This window comes from Jatropha curcas, chromosome 4, assembly GCF_041381405.1.
Source record: "Jatropha curcas cultivar XTBG-Jc1 chromosome 4, XTBG_Jcur_1.0, whole genome shotgun sequence".
In the NCBI taxonomy this organism is placed as follows: domain Eukaryota; kingdom Viridiplantae; phylum Streptophyta; class Magnoliopsida; order Malpighiales; family Euphorbiaceae; genus Jatropha; species Jatropha curcas.
Window position 1 is genome coordinate 5,460,582 of NC_143154.1, and position 24,686 is coordinate 5,485,267.

Consider the following 24,686-nt stretch of genomic DNA (forward strand, 5'->3'; position numbering starts at 1 on the left):
AAAATATAATAAGGTGTTATTTCTTTAAATAATCATAACTCTTAATACATGACAAACTTATTATATCCAACGTTCACAACACAATATTTATATACATGCCAAAAATCACCATTTACAAAATATCCTACCCAAGATGTGATATCTACTCTGATGCTCGTCCTCTGGTCTTGAAGAACACCCTCCGCTCCTAACCTGCGCGTGATAAAAATCAACGCGCTGAGTGGAAGACTCAGTGGTGCTAAATAACCAACAATTTAATTAACAATAGCCAAGGCAAAACTTAAATTACTCAACTATATAAATACCGAAATCGCATTCATTTAATTCAAATACTTTGAAAGCAATGAGAAGATTATAAATACAAATATGTCTTCATTCTTTTATAGCAACAATAAAATTTCATTTTTCGTTAAGGCTCATACTCATACAGAATGAACATAAGCAGATTTGATCGTGGCCTATGTTAGCGCCACCCCCATCACATACTCGTGGCCTATGAAAGCACCACCGTGGCCTATGAAAGCACCACCCCCATCACACAATCGTGGCCTATGAAAGCACCACCGTGGCCTATGAAAGCACCACCCCATCACACAAATAAGCGCGTCCGCCTATTTATAAGGGTTGATAACCCTAGCATATGATCATAGCTTCACAATAAGAAAATCCATCTCATCATACTACGTCTCAATCATGCATAGTAGAGCCTAAATCAAAAGCATTCTTTCACAAAAGCAATAATTCTTAATCAAAACCTCTTCATTTAGTACTCATCAGTTCAAATATTTTACTCAAAACACTATAAATGTATATATACTTAATATAATATAAAAGTACATAAATCAAGAACTTTTCAGCATTGTTATAAACTTGACCTTTGCTGGGTTTTTAACACATAATTTGAGTTATGGGTCTCCAAATTGAATGAAATTAGATTCATTAGAAAGCTAAGCCAAAATGCTACAAATGTTCAGAAGGGACCACAGCCCAGATCAAAGAGTAAGATAGCAAACAAAAGCTCAGAACATAGACCAACAGATCAGACCTGATTCAGCAGAACCAAGTCCAATGTTTCTTGAATTCCTACTTCACCAAACACTCAAATGAAACCAATCCAGAACGAGAGAATTCTCAAGACACAGGGAAACAACTTTTATGAATAACTCAGAACCTACTAATGTCATTATAGTGGTCAAAATGGGCACTCAATTGAGTAATACCTGGAGCCTGTCACAACAGAGTCAGTTTGGGTGTTTTAGCCATAAGTTGAGCTATGTATCGCCAAATTGGACACAAGAAGATGGGTTGGAAAGACAAGAAGTAAAGCTAAAACTTTTATGAAGAACATAAGACGTTATTTGGCCATTTATGTGGTCAAAATGGACAATGATTTCGGATATACTGGTAAGACACCATAACAGAACCAGTTTTGGTATTTAAATCATAAGTTGAGCTACAAGTACTGGAATTAGACATAAAAATATGTTTTGGAAAGCTAAGAAATAGAGCTGCAACTTTCATGAAGAAGTCAGAAACAGATGGGGAGTATAAAGGGGTCGAAAATGAGTTCTAATCTCACGGCAGAACATATCTAACATGAATTCAGCAAGTTAACCAATACATACAAAATTCCCAAAATTCATTCAAAAGCCTAACCATGTAAAAACAACTTAAACAAGTGAAAGTATAATTGCACTAACCTTCAAACCAAGCTTTAACAAGCTCAAGCTTTGGTCTTGCCCTTATCCTTGGTGGAAGGCTCTCCACCCTCTACATGTAAGACACTCAAAATCAAACAAAGAAAACACAAACAAAAGAAGAAGTGGAGCATGATTTAGAATGTATATGCTAAAGAAAACTCTAAACCCCAACATAAATACCTTATCCTAAAATCACTTACCAAGTAGGAAAAATCACCAAATTCCTTGAAATTAGTCACCAAATATTACTTCTCTAGCTTCAATCTCTAATATGTCTTAATTAACTCAAGTTGTATGGGTGATTTTGATGTGTTTACTAAGGAAAAATTGAAGAAGAAGAAGAAGAAGAAGAAGAAGAAGAAGACGTAGGAAAAGAAGAAGAAGGATAGTGTTGCCCAATTAATGGAGGAGATAATGATTTACTCCATAAAAATTGGATGGCTAGGATTGAATGTAAATCTAATCTAATGGCTACAAATATTCTCCAAATTAAATTCCTTCAAAATATTATGTAACACAACAAAATTCTCAAATTTACTCCATAAAAATAATTCTTTGAAGTTCCTTAATTAATCTAACACCATTTCAAATTTCATCCACACAACTATTGCCTCTAATTTCCTTCATTAATATCACACCTTAAGTCACTACGCACTAATTCTCTAAAATTCTCCAAAAATATTCATTACTTACTTTCTACCCATAAAAACCATGCATGCATGCTCCAAAAATGTGATAGAACCTATTACCTATATATAATAATTTTTCTAGACCAAAATAATACCGACTCCCGGACCGATAGTACTATTCACAGACAGATAAACTACTATTTCAACACAGAAAAAAATAGGGCGTTACAGCTCTTCCCCCCTTAAAGAATTTCGTCCTCGAAATTCACCTGAATTAAATAACTGAGGATGCTGTTGTCTCATAATGTCTTCACTTTCCCATGTAGCTTCCTCGGTCTTATGGTTTCTCCAAAGAACCTTTACCAAAGGAATTCTCTTATTCCTTAGCTCCTTGACTTCCCTAGCAAGTATCCTCACCGGTTCTTCCTCATAAGTTAAATCTTGCTCAATAGTAATAGATTCCACTGCTATCACATGTGATGGGTCGGACCGATACCTTCTCAACATAGATACGTGGAAAACATTATGTATCCTGTCCAGGTCTGGTGGTAAAGCTAGTCTATAGGCTAATGGACCCACACGCTCAATAATCTCATATGGACCAATGAACCTAGGACTAAGCTTACCCTTTCTTCCAAATCTCAATATCTTTTTCCACGGAGATACCTTAAGGAAAACCTTATCTCCCACTGCATACTCTATATCTTTCCTCTTCAAGTCGGCATAGGACTTCTGACGATCTGAAGCTGCTTTCAATCTATCTCTGATAATTCTGACCTTATCCTCTGTGTCCCGAATCAAATCCGGACCTATAATCTTGCCCTCACTCAACTCTGACCAACATAGTGGCGTCCTACATCTCCTACCATATAGTGCTTCAAAAGGGGCCATCTGAATACTCGACTGATAACTGTTATTATAGGCGAATTCGACAAGTCGAATGTACTTCTCCCAACTACCCTCAAACTCAATAACACAAGCTCGTAACATATCCTCCAAAATCTGAATAACCCGCTCTGACTGACCATCTGTCTGAGGATGAAAAGCTGTACTGAAATTCAGTTTAGTACCCAGGGCCTCATGTAGCTTCTTCCAAAATCTAGAAGTAAATCTCGGATCTCTATCTGAAATGATGGATAAAGGAACTCCATGTAATCTCACTATCTCATCTATATAAAGCTCTGCATACTGCTCCATAGTGAAGTCGGTCCTAACAGGAAGAAAATGTGCTGACTTAGTTAGTCTGTCAACTATTACCCATACAGCATCTTTCTTTTTAGGAGTTAAAGGCAATCCAGTCACGAAATCCATTGTAACCTTATCCCATTTCCACTCTGGAATAGCAGTAGGGTGTAACAAACCAGAAGGGAACTGATGCTCTGCTTTCACTTGCTGGCACGTCAAACACTTCGACACATAATCTGTGATATCCCTCTTCATCGCCGGCCACCAATACTGTGATTTCAAATCCTGATACATCTTATTACTGCCAGGATGCATAGCATAAGGACTACTATGAGCTTCCTTTAAGATACTCTTTCTCAGCTCTGTCATTTTAGGCACACAAATTCGATCCCCAAAGTACAAGTAGTCGTCATCTTTAATCATAAATCTCTTTTTCTCACCCTTTCTGACTAGGCCTTTCCACAAAGTAATAGTCTCATCACCCTGCTGTGCATCTCTAATCTGTTGTAGTAGGCTAGGTTTCACCATCAGCTCTGCTACAAGAGTACCATCTCTAGTCACAGATAAGCGTGCATTCATAGCACGAAGAGCAACTAATGCCTTTCTACTGAGTGCATCTGCCACGACATTAGCTCTACCCGGGTGGTAATCAATAGTGAAATCATAGTCCTTAAGTAGCTCTAACCATCTGCGCTGCCTCAAGTTAAGCTCTCTCTGCGTAAGCAGATACTTAAGGCTCTTATGATCCGTATACAAGTGGCATTTCTCACCATACAAGTAATGTCTCCAAAGCTTCAAGGCAAACACAATAGCTGCTAACTCCAAATCATGAGTAGGGTAGTTTTTCTCATGTGGCTTAAGCTGTCGGGAAGCATAAGCAATCACCTTGCTCTCTTGCATAAGCACACAACCCAAACCATTATGCGAAGCATCACTATAAACATCATATGGTCTGCCTGGAGCTGGCTGTGTCAAAACTGGAGCCTCAGTAAGCATCGCCTTAAGCTGCTCAAAACTACTCTGGCATCTATCAGTCCACTCAAAACGGACATCCTTACAGAGAAGTCTAGTCAAAGGGGCTGCAATAAGAGAAAACCCCTTGACAAACCTCCTGTAATATCCAGCCAAACCTAAGAAACTTCGAATTTCTGTAACATTCGTAGGTGGCTTCCAATCAAGCACTGCCTCAATCTTCTTCGGGTCCACCCGAATACCCTTGGCAGAAACAACATGCCCTAAGAAAGCAATCTCAGTCAACCAAAATTCACACTTACTGAGCTTGGCATATAACTGTCGGTCTCTCAAGGTCTGTAGAACTGTTCGTAGGTGGTGATCATGATCCTCTCTAGTCGGAGAGTACACCAAAATATCATCAATAAAAACCACCACAAACTGATCCAAATAAGGATGGAAGATCCGGTTCATCAGGTCCATAAACACTGCTGGAGCATTAGTCAACCCAAATGGCATCACTAAAAACTCATAGTGACCGTAGCGTGTCCTGAAAGCAGTCTTAGGTACATCTGATCCCTTCACCCTTAGCTGATGATAACCTGATCTTAGATCTATCTTCGAGAATACACTAGCCCCTCTCAACTGATCAAACAAATCATCTATCCGAGGCAATGGATATCGATTCTTCACAGTAACTTTGTTAAGTTGTCTGAAATCAATACACAATCTAAGTGAGCCATCCTTCTTCTTTACAAACAATACTGGAGCACCCCATGGAGATACACTAGGACGAATAAAACCCTTATCAAGCAACTCCTGAATCTGTATTTTTAACTCTTTCAATTCAGCAGGTGCCATTCGATACGGAGCAATGGATATCGGTGCAGTACCAGGCATAACCTCAATACCAAACTCAACCTCTCTCTCAGGAGGTAAACCAGGCAACTCCTCTGGAAACACATCCGAAAAATCACATACTGTGGGTATATCATGAACACTAGGAGATTCTGACTCTGGAGCAAGTACACAGGCTAAGTAGGCCTCACAACCATGCTGGATCAGTCTTCTAGCAGAAGAAGCAGAAATAAAATTAGAGAGGTAATCCGACCTCTCACCCGTAACTATAATCTCCTCACCAGATGAAGTCTGGAGTGTAATCCTCTTAAGTCTACAATCAACAATGACCCCATGTCTAGACAGCCAATCCATACCCAATATCACATCATACTCCTGAAAAGGCAACTCTATCAAATCACCTAGAAATACATACTCATGAATGACTAAAGGGCAATCTCTATACACCCGATTAACTACTACACTTTGACCCAAAGGGCTCGTTACCTCAACGCTGTGCTCTAATGTATCAGCATGCATACTACCCAATCTACCCACAGGGATGCATATGTATGAATGCGTGGAGCCCGGATCAATCAAAGCAAGTACAAAAGTGTCAAAGATAGAGAAGGTACCTGCGATGACATCCGGTGCATCCCGCTGCTCCCTGGTCCTGATGGCATAAGCCCTCGCCTGTGCTCTAGCCTCGGGTCTCTCCACAGTCTCAGAAACTGGTCTCTCACTCCTCGTACCAGAGCCCTCACTACGGCCTCTACCTCTGCCTCTCTGACCATAGGGAGCTGGCCTCCCAACCTGGTGAGTTGGACTAGTCACTGTCATAGGACAATCCCTGATCATATGCTCAGTGGATCCACATCGAAAGCAAGGTTTAATGCCCCAACACACTCCCACATGTCTCCTGCCACAGTGAATGCAAATCGGTAGACCTAACCCTGCAGTACCTCCACCACTAGCAACAGATGAAGCCGGAGGAGCTGGTCTCGTATATATACCCCGACCAATTGTCTGACCTGGTCTGACCCCCATCTGCGGTCCGCCTCTAAATCTCTTGCTACTAGACTGGACCCCTAAAGTCTGTCCAGATGTAGCACTCTGAAATCTCTTATACTGACTACTCTGCTGGGCCCTCTGACCTCTAGCCTGTCTCTCATTCCGAATAAGCTCAAGCTCTGTAGCAGCCTTCACTAAACCAGCTAATGTAGTGTGGGGCTGGGATGTCAAGTGCATCCTATACTCATCCAGTAACCCCTTCCGAAACCGCTTACACCGATCTGCCTCAGTAGGGACCAACTTACAAGCATACCTACTCAACCGCAGAAACTCTCGCTCATACTCGGAGATAGTCATCCGTCCCTGTCTAAGCTCAAGGAACTCTGCTATCCTCTGATCCGTGTATAACTCCCCTACATATTTCTCCCGAAAAGCAGAGAGAAAGAAATCCCAAGTAACATCCTCAGCTTTTGCTGTCTTCACCATAGACTCCCACCATAGGTAAGCCTCTTCCTTTAGCAAGGAAACAGCACAAATCAATCTATCTGCAGGAGTACACTGCATCTGGTCCAAAACCCTCTCTGTAGCTTGGAGCCAAAATTCTGCTGCAGAAGGATCATCATCTCTCCGACCCATAAAATCCTCAACACGATACTTCCTCAGTCTCTCTACCGGGGTATGAACTGGAACAGGGGCTGGTGCGACTGGAGTCTGGGGAACAGCTCCCGCAGCTTGCCTCAATGCAGCTACCAACTGTTGTACCAAATCACCCTGATTAGGCCCCGCAGGACCCATAGTAGCCTGCCCTACAACCGAGGCACGCACTGCATCGGAACCCAGAATGCCACCAGCGACACCACCAGCTGGCATATCACCCTCTACCATAGCACCCTCTGGAGGGGCATAACTATCCACCTCCTCATCCGGCAAGTTCTGAGACATCACTAAACACCTACAAAGACCAGCGGAGTCGCATCAGAGAGAAATTCCCACAACAGACTAATATGGCATGTATTTAACTTAAATCACTTATATCATTACTCCAAAGTGGATAAACTCTCATACCAAATCATATCTCCTAGAATTGTCTAAACCTATGCTCTGATACCAAAAATTGTAACACCCACAGACCAATCTCAGAGAACCAGACGGTGGATGCCACAATCGGTGCCGGAGCACCATCTTATGTCACTATAAAAGCTAGATCACAAATTAGAAGTGGTTAAATTTTCATAAGGAGGCAAGTAATTACCAGTTTTTTTTTGTATTATTAATTTTTATTTTTTTTACAAAAATAATGTTTAAGAAAATTCCTACGAAAATTTCACAAGAGTTTCCCCTAAAAATTTACTTGCCACACAAAGAAAATATACACACTTCCAATTTTTTTTTAAACCCCCAAACCTCCAATTCAACAACATACTACAAGCACTTCTAAATATCCATCAATATACGCATAATATTCGAAACACATTCTTTTCAAGGAATCTCTAATCATCATACACCAAAAATATAATAAGGTGTTATTTCTTTAAATAATCATAACTCTTAATACATGACAAACTTATTATATCCAACGTTCACAACACAATATTTATATACATGCCAAAAATCACCATTTACAAAATATCCTACCCAAGATGTGATATCTACTCTGATGCTCGTCCTCTGGTCTTGAAGAACACCCTCCGCTCCTAACCTGCGCGTGATAAAAATCAACGCGCTGAGTGGAAGACTCAGTGGTGCTAAATAACCAACAATTTAATTAACAATAGCCAAGGCAAAACTTAAATTACTCAACTATATAAATACCGAAATCGCATTCATTTAATTCAAATACTTTGAAAGCAATGAGAAGATTATAAATACAAATATGTCTTCATTCTTTTATAGCAACAATAAAATTTCATTTTTCGTTAAGGCTCATACTCATACAGAATGAACATAAGCAGATTTGATCGTGGCCTATGTTAGCGCCACCCCCATCACATACTCGTGGCCTATGAAAGCACCACCGTGGCCTATGAAAGCACCACCCCCATCACACAATCGTGGCCTATGAAAGCACCACCGTGGCCTATGAAAGCACCACCCCATCACACAAATAAGCGCGTCCGCCTATTTATAAGGGTTGATAACCCTAGCATATGATCATAGCTTCACAATAAGAAAATCCATCTCATCATACTACGTCTCAATCATGCATAGTAGAGCCTAAATCAAAAGCATTCTTTCACAAAAGCAATAATTCTTAATCAAAACCTCTTCATTTAGTACTCATCAGTTCAAATATTTTACTCAAAACACTATAAATGTATATATACTTAATATAATATAAAAGTACATAAATCAAGAACTTTTCAGCATTGTTATAAACTTGACCTTTGCTGGGTTTTTAACACATAATTTGAGTTATGGGTCTCCAAATTGAATGAAATTAGATTCATTAGAAAGCTAAGCCAAAATGCTACAAATGTTCAGAAGGGACCACAGCCCAGATCAAAGAGTAAGATAGCAAACAAAAGCTCAGAACATAGACCAACAGATCAGACCTGATTCAGCAGAACCAAGTCCAATGTTTCTTGAATTCCTACTTCACCAAACACTCAAATGAAACCAATCCAGAACGAGAGAATTCTCAAGACACAGGGAAACAACTTTTATGAATAACTCAGAACCTACTAATGTCATTATAGTGGTCAAAATGGGCACTCAATTGAGTAATACCTGGAGCCTGTCACAACAGAGTCAGTTTGGGTGTTTTAGCCATAAGTTGAGCTATGTATCGCCAAATTGGACACAAGAAGATGGGTTGGAAAGACAAGAAGTAAAGCTAAAACTTTTATGAAGAACATAAGACGTTATTTGGCCATTTATGTGGTCAAAATGGACAATGATTTCGGATATACTGGTAAGACACCATAACAGAACCAGTTTTGGTATTTAAATCATAAGTTGAGCTACAAGTACTGGAATTAGACATAAAAATATGTTTTGGAAAGCTAAGAAATAGAGCTGCAACTTTCATGAAGAAGTCAGAAACAGATGGGGAGTATAAAGGGGTCGAAAATGAGTTCTAATCTCACGGCAGAACATATCTAACATGAATTCAGCAAGTTAACCAATACATACAAAATTCCCAAAATTCATTCAAAAGCCTAACCATGTAAAAACAACTTAAACAAGTGAAAGTATAATTGCACTAACCTTCAAACCAAGCTTTAACAAGCTCAAGCTTTGGTCTTGCCCTTATCCTTGGTGGAAGGCTCTCCACCCTCTACATGTAAGACACTCAAAATCAAACAAAGAAAACACAAACAAAAGAAGAAGTGGAGCATGATTTAGAATGTATATGCTAAAGAAAACTCTAAACCCCAACATAAATACCTTATCCTAAAATCACTTACCAAGTAGGAAAAATCACCAAATTCCTTGAAATTAGTCACCAAATATTACTTCTCTAGCTTCAATCTCTAATATGTCTTAATTAACTCAAGTTGTATGGGTGATTTTGATGTGTTTACTAAGGAAAAATTGAAGAAGAAGAAGAAGAAGAAGAAGAAGAAGAAGACGTAGGAAAAGAAGAAGAAGGATAGTGTTGCCCAATTAATGGAGGAGATAATGATTTACTCCATAAAAATTGGATGGCTAGGATTGAATGTAAATCTAATCTAATGGCTACAAATATTCTCCAAATTAAATTCCTTCAAAATATTATGTAACACAACAAAATTCTCAAATTTACTCCATAAAAATAATTCTTTGAAGTTCCTTAATTAATCTAACACCATTTCAAATTTCATCCACACAACTATTGCCTCTAATTTCCTTCATTAATATCACACCTTAAGTCACTACGCACTAATTCTCTAAAATTCTCCAAAAATATTCATTACTTACTTTCTACCCATAAAAACCATGCATGCATGCTCCAAAAATGTGATAGAACCTATTACCTATATATAATAATTTTTCTAGACCAAAATAATACCGACTCCCGGACCGATAGTACTATTCACAGACAGATAAACTACTATTTCAACACAGAAAAAAATAGGGCGTTACACATAATACATAGAGTGCTCTAATTATTTTATTATTATCATCATTATTCATTTAATTATTCAATTACTTATTTTCATTATTATTGTTTATTGTTATTATTTATTTTATCGCTATCGTTTATTGTTAATATTATTTATTTATTTGCATTTGAGTATGGATGTCTAATTGTGCATTGCATTACGATGTTTGACTGATCAATATGTCTGCAATTAATTGCAATGTTTGATTGGTTGTGATGTGACAATGTTTTGCCATGTTTGTGTGGAATTAGGATGAAGTGGGTCACCATGGGTTTGTGAGACTGTTTCTATTATACAGATCATATAACATCCCTTCCCGGTCCACCCGTTAACCCGAATGAACCGAGCCGAGACGCTACAATCTGGTTGAACTTATGTCCTGTCATGATGATATCATCCTGTACGCTAAATATGAATACAAAACACTCCCAAGTAAACTCCAAACTTCCAATATCTCCAACTAATCATCATAACACAATAACACTTTATATATATATAGTCATAACTGTATAAATTTTCAATAGCATTTAATATCCAGTAATTAATTGCATTCATGATCTATATCAAGTCTTCATGAACTAATCATACCAACTATTGTAAAATATTTCATATTCAATCATTTCATAAGTATTATTCTTATCTCCAAATACTTACGCCAAAATAATTACATGCTTCACTTATATTTCCAATCACATAAGCTCTAACAAATGTAATAATTATACATGCCATAATTCTTAATTATATAACTCTCAATCTACTACTCCCAAATTAGTAACTTCTGCTTTGATAGTACTCTTCAAGTCTTCAAGTAGCAACCACGATCTTCAACCTACGCGTGATAAAAATCGACGCGCTGAGTATAAAACTCAGTGGTGCTCATAATTCACATACTTAACAAAATGCGATGGCAACTTACTTAAAATACAAAGTTCATAAAAGCATTGATAATCATAGAATCAGTAAATTTTAACATAAATGTATCTTTATAGCAAAGAATAAACTTCTAATTCATAAACATAAAGAATTTAGTTCTAATTATCTCATAACTCCTTTACATGAACCTTTAATCACACATATCATGATCTTACCTACTGTTCATTATGCTGTATGAATTAAATAAATAAATAAACATGTAAGAACACATAACAGTATATTTTTATTGTCTTACTTGCTGTTCATTATGCTGTATGACTTATGCACTTTTAGTCACATCATATAAGTTATGATTAACAACATCTCATAACTGTATGGCTCCTTAAAAATTAAATAAATAAACTTGTAAGCATATATAGCATTATACTTTCATGATCTTACCTAGTGTTCTTTATGCTGTATGAATTCTGCAACTTTTATTAAAACTCAGTAAATATCGCAACGAATAAAGAAACATATAAGCACATACATATGTAGAAATAAACATGTACTCATATATGGAATGTAAGCACACATATCATGATACTTTCATTATCATACTTGCTGCTCATTATACTGTATGATTATGCAATTTGTAATCAATATAACTGTATAGCTCCATAAGGTTATAGTGAAACCAAAGTGATAAGAAAAACTGTATGAAACTGGATGAATACTGTATGACTGGGCTGCTATGGCCATTATATAATCATATCCACTCAACGGCCTGTAGTCGGAGTACCAAACTGTATGGGGCGCAGATCTGCTATCCTATGTCGCGACATAGCCTTATCTAAGTGGTTTCTACCTAACCTCAATGGAGCGTATTATTGGTATGTCAATATATAAAACAAAAGCATATTAACTGCTTCATAATTTCATAAACCATACTGCTTACCTGTATGCTGATAGCCTCGCCAAGCGGGCAACTTGTGTCATGTTAGTTTCACATCATTTGCATCATGTTAGTTTCACATCATTTGCATGCTTGCATTTTGTGTTTATACATGTGTTCATGTTGCCTTTTTATTTTAATATGATTGAAGGCATACAAGTTGAGCAAAGGAATACAATTGCATAGAATTCATAACTTCATACACCATATTGTTTACCTCATTTCACATCATTTGCATGCTAACATGTTGTTTTGATACATGTTCTCATGTTGTCTTTTTGTTTTAAAATGATTGGAGACATACAAGTTGAGCAAAGGAATACAATTGCATTGAAAATGAAGTCCAAAAGAGCATCAGAACACAATTCACGAGCGCGCCATGCAAAGTCGCGAGCGCGAGAAGTACATATGAGGGTTAGTGAGTTTATAGGCCAAAGTCGCGAGCGCGCAATGAAAGTCGCGAGCGCGAGAAGTGCAAAATGAGAGTCAGAGAGTTCACAGGCCAAATTCGCGAGCACTACATGAAATTCGCGAGCGCGCGTCGCATTTTCCAGCCTGCGCAGTCTGTACTATTTTGGTCATATCTCTCAATTTACAACTCTGATTTGGGTGATTCAAAAACCCATTGAAAGCTAACACATAGAGAACAAATAACTCTTCTAGACCACTTCCTAATTCCATCATTAAATAGGGTCAAAATCATGGTGAAGTTACTAGTTACTTTTCCAGCAAAACCTGTTTCAGCATGAACTCAATATCTACTTCATTTATTCATTTCATCTCATGCTTTTTCACCATTTTCAGTCTTCTTACTCAACATTAAGCAACATATTTTCTCATTATCAACACACCACACAAATTCTCATGCAAGGAAATTAATTAAACTCAAAGAGATAGCACACCTTCACTCCAAAAATCTTGAGCTCTTCTTAAGCTTCCTATTTCTTCTACCTTTGAGCTCCCCTCTCCTATACATAAGAACTTTGATGAAACATCTACAATATAACTAAATTAGAGGTTGAATAACATAGAGCTTCAAGAAATTCTACTTACTTGGATAAAATAGAAGTTGAATTAATGCTTGAATCCCATGAAAATTGATGGAGAAAGGAAGGGAAAGTAAAGTAAAGGAAGTAGAGGAAGAAGATGAAGATAAAGATGAAAAAGAGAAAATGAAATGGAAGTCTCGGGTACATCTCCAAAATATCCATGATTTTTATGTGAAAATTACCAAATGGTACCTCAATTGTCAATATGTTACAACTTAAAACCTAAGCTTTATCTTTTAGTGCAAGTAAGTCCTAATCCTTATACTTTGATCTTTTTATTTCCTTCAAGTAAGTCCACTTCTTCTCCTTATTTCAGTTACATCCCATTCTAGCCCACTCTAGACTCTAATGGCTCGAACCGGGTTTTGGATCAGCCCGACTCGACTCTAAACAACGACTCGATTCAATAGAAAAATGGGACGTTACAGTTCCTGATTCTGATTTTTGTTAGCCGGGTAAATGGGAGATCGGCGCCCCCGTGTGCACCTACTGTTCTGATCTGTATGATATGGAAAAACCACGGGTTAGTCTCTTTGGGCGCACCTAATAATCTAGATTTGATCGCAGCCCGCAGGGTGGCCTCCTATTGTGTGAGCCTGATGATCTAGATTTGAGGGAGACGACCGGGATGCCGCCTGTTGGTATATAAAAGAGAGAGAGAGAGAGAGAGAGAGAGAGAGAGAGAGAGAGAGAGACTGGAAAAATAATCAGAGGACTGGCAGTGTGAGGATTATATTGGTCAGCCAGAATGGGGGATTGGCTCCCTGGTGCACATGTGAGTGGATAGGCCATGTGGGAGGATGGCTCATCGGATTTCGGTGACTCCACTGACTAATTGCCACGTGATGTGATTATATGAAGATGTTAATAATTGTGAGTGCTGGTGATGTGCCATTTGTGTGACTGGTTGCGTGAGCATATAACTAGTCGGATGACTAGATTGATATGTTTACACATTTGTGTGACTGCGTGTGTTGTGTAATAATTATTACTCCTTAGAAAACTCACATGTCTTGTTTAATTTTTCAGGAAGTAAGTTTCTGTTTAATTCGGTTTAAGCTATGTTTCTTCGCCGCAGGGCTATAAAGAAGTTATCCTAGTTCCATAATTATTTTGCTATGTAACTATATGTATAAGAAGCTATGTATATCAAACGGTTAGTGACTCCGCAGTTATATAATTTACATACATTTTAGTCGTGTAGTAATATAGATGAAGTAATTCTGTTAGCCCATATTAGAAATGTGTTGTATTGTAAATGGGGCTCGAACTGTGGAATGTTGAAGATGATAAATTTGGGCCGAGGTATAATAAAATCTTGAGGTATATTTTTCATATTAATATGGGCTGAATGTTTGAAATTTATATTGAGATAATAGATATTAGTGATTCAGGCTTACTACGGGTCTCGGGAGCCTTAAGCTTACATGGGCCCTAGTGCCGATCCGGCCCATGGAAACGGGTCGTGACATTAATATTCATAATCAAATTTCGATTCAAAAAATGTTTAAGATATTCCAACTCAACTTTACTACACTTATTTGTATTAAAAATTTAAGTAAATTTATTTTTATATTAAGGTTGAAGTCGATTTAATTTGAATCTGAACTCAAATTAATAAATAATTATCTAAATATAATATACATATAAATTTTTTTTATGTAAACCACCGAACCGTCTAATTCGGCTCGGGGCTTAGCCTTCCTGTAGGTGCTTTTAGTGGAAATTGAACCCCCACATATGCCCAGCCTGGCATTGAAAAATTTGAAATATTTTAATTACACTAAATTGTTTATTATAATATCGAAAAAGATTTTTGGCTCATAATAATCCAGATTATTAGCGGTTTTGAAAATATCTTTAGTGGTTTTAGAAAGTCAAATATAAAAAAAAACCCTTGTGTAAGTTGAATTTGAAATGAGTGTATTATGGACCACATCCTTGTAAACGTGAAAAGATTATCATCGTAAAATGTATAGGCCTAGATTAAATGAAAAAAAAAAATTATAACGTTAACTAAATTTTGAATGAACTTATATTTGGATGTTTGAGGAGTGAGAATATAATTTTAAGCTCCTCCATATTTTATATGGTTCGGTTATAACCCTATTAGTTTGAAAAGCATGAAACAGTCGAGGAAAAGGGGTATCAGAAAGAAGTTTTATGTAATATTCAAGGGTAAGAAGCCTGTAATTTATAATTCATAGGAAAAATGTTCATCCTTTATTCTTGTTGTGAGTTGTAGCATATACAAATCTTTTGATACAGAAGAAGAGGCTAAACAGGCTTTGGCTCTATTTAAAAGCCAACATGAAGTCTTATATCCGGCAACAGGAAAAGGTGAATCGAGTTTTGCTTCATCATGCATAATAGAAGAAGCTAAACTGAAGGAGGAGGAATTAGGACGCAAACAATCTTATGACATATATGAGCACAATGAAGGGACTGAAATTTGTAATGTCTTGAATGCAAGGTCTTGCAATGGTAGAGAATATGGTTTTTATAGGCTGAAGACTTCATATGGATTTCATGCAATGATTGTATTTGTTATTATTTTGGCTTGATATATGTCTTCTGATGTTGGAAGGTTTGATTAATAAAGATGTTTATGTTGTTTTGCCCTATTTGTTTAGTTAAGAAAATCGATTTTATTGTTTGTAAAGATAAGGCGTGTGTTTAGAGATTGAATGAAAAACAAAACAGTGTGATAGTAATGTAACATCCCTGCTCAGTCCACCCGTTAACCCAAATGAACCGAGCCGAGACGCTACAATCTGGTTGAACTTATGTCCTGTCATGCTGATATCATCATGTATGCTAAATATGAATACAAAACACTCCCAATTAAACTCTAAACTTCCAACATCTCCAAAGAATCATCATAACACAATAATACTTTATATATCTTTTCATAATTGTATAAATCCTCAATAGCATTTTATATCCAGCAATTAATTGCATTCATTCTATATATCAAGTCTTCATGACCTAATCATACCAACTATAGTAAAATATTTCATATTCAATCATTTCCTCCAAATACTTACACCAAAATAATTACATGCTTCAATGATATTTCCAATCACATAAGCTCTAACAAATGTAATAATTATACATGCCATAATTCTTAATTATACAACTCTCAATCTATTATGACCAAATTAATCACTTCTGCTTTGATAGTACTCTTCAAGTCTTCAAGTAGCAACCACGATCTTCAACCTACGCGTGATAAAAATCGACGCGCTGAGTATAAAACTCAGTGATGCTCATAATTCACATACTTAACAATGTGTGATGACAACTAACTTAAAATACAAATTGCATAAAAGCATTGAAAATCATAGATTCAGTAAATTTCAACATCAATGTATCTTTATAGCAAAGAATAAACTTCTAATTCATACCATAAATAATTTAGTTCTAATTATCTCATAACTCCTTTACATGAACCTTTAATCACACACATCATGATACTATCATAATCTTATCTGCTGTTCATTATGTTGTATGAATGAAATCAATAAACATGTAAGAATACATAACAGTATATTTTTATTGTCTTACTTGCTGTTCTTTATGCTGTATGAATTCTGCAACTTTCATTAAAATTCAGTGAATACCGCAACGAATAAAGAAACATATAACACTACAAAAAAAACGCTCAATTGCGACCGATTTTTGCGACCGACATATAAGGGTCGCAATTTTGCGACCGATTTGCGACTTCTAGTACATCGGTCGCTAATATTGGCGCTGAAAAATTCCCGCGAGAATGGTTAGTGATTTGCGACCTCCTTACTACGGATTTGCGACCTATTTTGCGACCGATTTGCGACTACGTTTTATCGGTCGCAAAATTTCGCGCTTAAAAAATGCGGCAAAGTTCTGAGACCGATTTGAGACTGAATTGCGACTGATTTTTTTGCGACCGATATGTTTTGTCGCAAATCGGTCGCAAAACTTGTGCCTAGTCAAACGACGTCGGCTCATTAAAAATTGCGACCGAGTTTATGGAAATTGCGACCGATAAGTCGGTCGCAAAAATTAGGGCTTTAAACAAGCCGCGCCCTCTCTTTTTTCTTTCTTCTTCTTTCTCTCTTCTCCTTCTCCTCTCCTCTCCTCCGTCCGCAGCGCCACACAGCCCCTTCCTCACACCGTTCCAGCTCGCCTGACGCCGCCAGTCCCGCCCCCTTTGCTCTCCGCCAGCCACACAGGTTAGTTTTATTTTGCGATTAATTTGTCAAAATTTTTTTTTTCGAATTTATTTGTTTTTCGAATTTATTTATTTTTATTATATTAAGTTATATATGGTTGATTTTGTATATTGTTGTTAGAATTTTGTATATGGTTGCGATTAATTTATTTTGTATATGGTTAATTTATTTTATTATTATTATAATTATTAGCTAGTATTATTGCTGTTGTTATTATTATTATTATTATTATTATTATTATTATTATTATTGTGATTGTTATTATTATTATTATTATTATTATTATTATTATTATTATTATTGTTATTATTATAATTATTACTGCTGTTCTTATTATTATTATTATTATTATTGTTATTATTATAATTATTATATACTGCTGTTCTTATTATTATTATTATTATTATTATTATTATTATTATTATTATTATTATTATTGTTATTATTAAAATTATTACTACTGTTCTTATTATTATTATTATTATTATTATTAGTATTAGTATTATTAGTATTATTGTTGTTGTTATTAATATTATTATTAATGTTATTATTATTATTATTGTGATTGTAATTATTATTATTATTATTATTATTATTATTAGTATTATTGTAGCTTCATATAATAATTCAGATATTAAATTCATGATATCACAAATTTTTTTTTATCAAAATTCAGATATTAAATTATTACATCCGGTTTATATAGGATAAACAATTATTTAATTTATCAGATTTTGGTGGTAATCATCTTATTTGCTAAACCCATTTATTAGTCACTGGTTTAATTTTGTTAAAGTATTTAAAGATAAATGACCTATTTGATTCTTTAAAAAAAAAAAAAGATTTATTTGATGTCACAATTTAAAAAAAAAAATGATTATTTTCAAAAAAACGTAATCAGAAGTGTATTGCTATGGATAGAAAAAAATAATAATATAAAAAAATCGATTATATAGAAGACAAACCAAATCCAACTAAAACAACAATTTTTTTTTTTTCAAAATTGTGCTGAGCCTTAATTAACAGCTTATTTGAAATAAATAAAATCTATAGTTTGTCTATATTTATGATTTCCTTACAAGGAGCCTTATGCCATGTTCAGGCACTAACAACATCTTATACAGAGGGGAATGACGATACTTTGGTTTGCAATAGAATATAATGAGAATATATTTATACACTTCGTTCAAGTTTCAAAGTCTGCTTTGACAGAATATAATATAGATTTTTGAAGAATAATTGGAATTTATATAAACTATTTTTTGTGTGTTTAGGTTATTACATGTTCTTAATTATTGGCAACTCTTTCTTGATAAGTTTTGGCTGTGTTTTTCTTTAATTTATATTATTGTCATTATTACTCTTAAGTATGTTTTTGACTTAAATGAATGATGAGTTTGGATTGGAGGCCTAGTAGTGGCCATATTGCCTTTGGAGAATGTTGGTATGATATAGAAGTGTTTATTGATTTGTTTTTGTATTTGAGTTGAGATTTGATTGTGTTGTGTCGAAATGCTGCCGAATTTTTTTCCGGAAAATTCAATAATTGGAATAGTACACTGACCTTTATTATAGTAGTCTTTGTATTCAATAAATGAACTTAGTGATTTTACATTTATATATAGTTACCCTTATTATAGAAATAACCTTAGTTAGTTATAAGTGTTGCAAATTGAACTTTACATTAGGTGCATGTTTTAAGGATGATTTAGACTAATGCAATTACATGACATGACCCCCTTTATAAACACATTGTTAATTAGGTAAAAAAAATGCAAAATAATCGAGATTGGATGTACTGGAGGTTCGAGGTCAATGGGATATTAAGACAAGAGTTCCTGCAAGGATTGGAGGCGTTTATACAGTTTGCAGTTGGTAATCCCAGTTTTATGGATGGTAATAAGTTGAGGTGTCCATGTAATCACAAGAAGTGTCGAAATCGAGCCTTCTTAGACATCGATACAGTGAAACTTCATTTGTGCAAACATGGGTTCGTGGAAAATTATTATGAATGGATACATCATGGTGAAGCTCGAGTTGTCAGTGGGTCAGGCCACTCCATTCCGGTAAGTTTAGAAGTTCAGCCTTATCAATTTCCACCCGGCTTCTTTGATTCTATGGAACATCTGCCGGTTCATTTGCCCTATGAATGTCGTTTAGCAGGACCGGTACAATATCGATGGATGTATCCATTTGAGAGGTGATTCACTAACATCTCATTCTAATGATTACATCATTTATTTGAACTTATACTTACATATTGGCATTGTACAATCACAGACACCTGCAGAAAATTAAAAAGAATGTGCGCAATAAGGCAAAGGTCGAGGGATCCATTTGCAATGCATATTTGGTTGAAGAAGCTTCCACATTCTGTTCGCACTACTTTGACCAACATGTTTTCACCAAGCATCGGAGAGTGCCACGTAACGATGATGGAGGAGATCGCGTTCAATCTGAGTTTGAAGGAAATCTAAAAATTTTCACCTACCCTGGGCGTACGATTGGTAAATCAAAAAAAAGACGATTGACTGATGCAGAGATACAAGCGGCTCAAACCTATATTTTATTGAATTGCGAAGAGATCACACCATATGTACAGTAAGTATAAATAATGTAAACATTCTAGACTTGACGTGGGCCGTTGTTAAAGCATACTTATGCTAATATGGTTCGTTCATAAATAGGGAATATATCAATCTTCTGCGGCTTCAAAATCTCAATTTGACTGATACTGCAGTTGATGCAAAGCTGGACACGGAATTTGCAGAGTGGTTCAAATATTATGTAAGTTACTTTCAATGTACACAACACGGAATGTACATTTATTAAATCTGACTCATGTCATTACTATTTCCCATAGGCTCGAAGCTCGGGAAGCGATATTCGTAACAGATTTATTACGGATCTGGCAAAGGGGCCATTACCGGTTGCTAATGCCTACTCTGGCTACTTTGTAAACGGTTACAAGTTTCACACTGAGGGCTATGGGAGAAGCAGAAAGACAATGAACAGCGGTGTGTGCATAAAGGGATCAAACTACAGTGACGTGTCAAACGATTTTTATGGGAAATTGGTTGAGGTTTTGGAGTTAGAATATCCAGGCCTACCAATGAAGTGCACAATCTTATTCAAATGTGAATGGTTTGATCCTACGCCAAACATTGGCACGAAGGTTCATCCTAAGTATAATCTGGTTGATATTAATCAAAGAAGAAGATATACAAAGTATGAACCTTTTGTTTTGGCAATGCAAGCTGCACAAGTGTACTATGTCCCATATCCATCGTTTAAACGAGATAGATGCGATTGGATGGCAGTGTGTAAAATCAAGGCTAGATCAGTTGTTCATGCACTTGAAATGAAACAATCTTCTTCACTCGCAGTATCGGAGGCATTTCAAGAAGTTAGGGTTGAAACGCAACCGATGCAAGTTGTTGAAGATTTAACAGATAGGTTGGATGATGAAAGCCGATCTTATGTTGAAATAGGAGCATCAGATGATGAAGAGGAAGAAGATCAAATCATCATGGGTACCTCAGAAGACGAATATGAAGAAGAGGAAGATGATGAAGAGGAGGAAGCAGATGATATTGAAGACACTTAAAACTTAGAGCAATTTTACTGTTACAAATTGATAAATGTATATGCAATTAATATTATTAATGAAGAATTTCAATGGTATTCACTTTGTTTGCTCGTATTTACCACATGTTCTACAATTCATATAATTGTATAAATTCATTTTATCTAGGTTCTGATATCTGCAGTACAGATGGCTAGAGGCAGAGCGTTTGATTCTGACGCATCCGGCAGTGGTTCGCGTGGAGGTCGTGGACCTGGACGCAGTGCCCGTGGACGAGTAGGGTCGATCCCTCGTCCTTCGTCAGGTACGTCTGGGGCTTCGTCATCTGCTCAGCGACCAGTACTGCCGCCATCACATCCTTCTTCAGGTACGTCTGGGGCTTCATCCTCTGCTCAGCGTCCAGTACTGCCGCCATCACAGCCTTCTGCTCCTTCCTCTTCTGCTCCTTCCTCTTCTACCCCCGTTTCTGGACCATTACAGACTCCAGCAGCTGCACAGTCACCCACTGTGCAAGGTAATCATAAATGTCATAACTGTCATTTTAATTATATATTAATTATCTAGAAATGTATAACATTTGTCATTTATTTTGCAGCTTCATCAGATCCACGTATCACCCTCAGTTTGGTAGCGGGACAGTAAGTACTTATTCAGATTTTCTGTAGGCATATTTTGTAATTATATTTTGTACTTATTCATATCTGTGATGCTTTCGTGTAATTATATTTCCCTTTTGTTTTTTTTTTTTCAGCATATATCCATCTTCTCGAGCAGCGAGGCAAATTTTGAAGATAATCAAGCTACAGCTGCATAAAGAAGGATACACATGGGATGCCGTACCACAAGAGGCGAGAGACTTTTATTGGGAGGAGTTCCAGGTACTCTTTGGTTTAAGTTATATCATCATTCAATGTTTACAATTCAAGATAAATCCTTAGTGTTTAAACGCTATATTTCATTTTTTTGCAGAAACATTTCATATGGGACGAGGCCATTACAGCTATGCTGAAAGTAGCCTGGGAGAAGATATGCGCCGATCGATACGCTGACTTCACGTATAGGATGAGAAAAAGCGGTAAGAAGCAGCAGTGCGTGTCTCAGGAGATATGGGAGAGCTGGCAAAAGGCTTGGGAGGATCCTGCATTCAAGAGAAAGCGGGAGATATTTGCACAAAACAGGCGTAGTGAGACTGGCGGTGATGGAGCAGGACCTTCGCGACACACAGGCGGATCTATATCTGCTATAGAGACAGCTCGATTATTAGTAAGTGACCTAGTCCATTTACAATAAACTGATGTTTAATGAAAGGACATTATATATATTAATATATCATGAATAAAAATTTATTACAGGCTAAAGAATTAGGTCGTGAGCCCACACCGATGGAGGTGTTTACATACACTCACACGAAGGACCACGATCGTAATACCTTTGTCGACAGACGTGCGCTGAGCGTCAATGTAAGTAACAATGAATAATATTTACATTTACCCTCTAATCATTGCGAAGATGTACAAAGTTCAATATAATAAAGCTTGCAATTGCATTAATTAATTAATTTTTTATTTTCAGGAGAACTATACTACAGCTCGGGAGCGTATTGTTACTTCTCAGACCGATGAATCCGAAGCTGAGTCAAGAATTGACGAGGTAGCGCTTTATCTCGAGGCTGTAGGGGGCGAGAAGAAGAGGAAGGTATACGGCATCGGGTCTCAGGCATCACAGTTTTACACTGGCTCAGCAGCTCACGCTTCTACAGCCAGCGCAGCACCGCAGCCGGAGCACACTGACTCGCACTGTGATGATGATATACGGGCTCAGCTTGCTGATCAGCAGAGACAGATTGCAGAGCTTAGAGCGCATGTGCTGCGGCTGTCCGGTGAGCACCGTGCTGGTACTTCTTCCTCTGATCCTGCGCCTGCTACAGACCGACATGTTTCGACGTCTCAGCAGCAGCCACTATCGGCTCCTGATCCCGATGCTGCAGGCGATACCTTGCTCACCCCTCCTGGCGCTACATCACATCCAGCAGGTACTCCTCCCGGCGATCCGACATCGGATCCTGCAGATGAGCAGCAGCATATATAGATTTGATTTCCGACCTTTTATTTTTTCATTTGTATTTTCATTTTTTAATTTGTTCAGAACAATAAAAATTACATTTTTATACTGTTCTTGAATTGAGTGTGTATATATGCATTTATGTCAACTTTCACAGGTGTAGAAAAATTTTGGTTTCAAAATAATATTTAATTTTTTTTATTCCCTTTTTCATTTTTGCGACCGATTTGCGACCGATTCACGACCAAAAAAAACTTTTTGAATTTATAAATTGCGACCGATTTGCGACCGATTTTAAACATTTGCGACCGATATTCTGCGACCAAATTTGCGACTGAATTTCCAATTAAATCACGACCAAAATTTGCGACCGATTATTCAATTTTGCGACCGACTTATCGGTCTCTAATTTGCGACCGATTTTCTCATCGGTCGCAATTTAGATTTGCGACCAGTTATTTTGCGACCGACTTTTGTCGGTCGCAAATCGGTCGCAGAGTACAAATAGCGACCGATTTTTGCCATTTTGCGACCGATTGGTCGGTCGCAAAATGGCGTTTTTTTTGTAGTGTAAGCACATACATATGTAGAAATAAACATGTCCTCACATATGGAGTGTAAGCACACATATCATGATACTTTCATTTTACCTTGCTGATCTTTCTTGCTGTTTAGTATAATGTATGATTCATGCAATGTTATGTCAAGATATCTGTATGGCTCCATAAGGTTATAGTGAAACCAAAGTGATAAGAAAAACTGTATGAAACTGGATGAAACTGTATGCTTGGCTGCTATGCCCTATATAATCATATCCACTCAACGGCCTGTAGCCGGAGTACCAAACTGTATGGGGCACAGATCTACTATCCTATGTCGCGACATAGCCTTATCTACATGGTTTCTACCTAACCTCAATGGAGCATAATGCTTGCATTTTGTGTTTATACATGTGTTCATGTTGTCTTTTTGCTTTAAAATGATTGAAGGCATACAAGTTGAGAAAAGGAATACAATTGCATAGAATTCATAACTTCATACACCATAGTGTTTACCTCATTTCACATCATTTGCATGCTTGCATGTTGGTTTGATACATGTTCTCATGTTGTCTTTTTGTTTTAAAATGATTGGAGACATACAAGTTGAGCAAAGGAATACAATTGCATTGAAAATGAAGTCCAAAAGAGCATCAGAACACAATTCATGAGCGCGCCATGCAAAGTCGCGAGCGCGAGAAGTACATATGAGGGTTAGTGAGTTTATAGGCCAAAGTCGCGAGCGCGCAATGAAAGTCGCGAGCGCGAGAAGTGCAAAATGAGAGTCAGAGAGTTCACAGGCCAAATTCGCGAGCGCGCGTCGTGTTTTTCAGCCTGCGCAGTCTGTACTATTTTTGTCATATCTCTCAATTTACAACTCCGATTTGGGTGATTCAAAAACCCATGGAAGGCTAACACATAGAGGAAAAAATAACTCTTCTATGACACTTCCTAATTCCATCATTAAATAGGGTCAAAAGCAAGGTGAAGTTACTGATTACTTTTCCAGCAAAACCTGTTTCAGCATAA

At 36.8% G+C, this 24,686-nt stretch overlaps 1 long non-coding RNA gene across 1 annotated transcript; it reads right to left on the reverse strand.

Annotated features, from left to right (window-relative positions):
• Positions 1-7,813: 7,813 nt before the first annotated feature.
• LOC149496759 (uncharacterized) lies at positions 7,814-9,922 on the reverse strand. The gene is made up of 3 exons (XR_016320333.1): positions 9,721-9,922; positions 9,521-9,590; positions 7,814-8,012 (listed from the first exon to the last, which is right to left on the reverse strand). It is a non-coding gene; the product is annotated as an uncharacterized LOC149496759 (long non-coding RNA).
• Between the last annotated feature and the right edge of the window lie 14,764 nt (positions 9,923-24,686).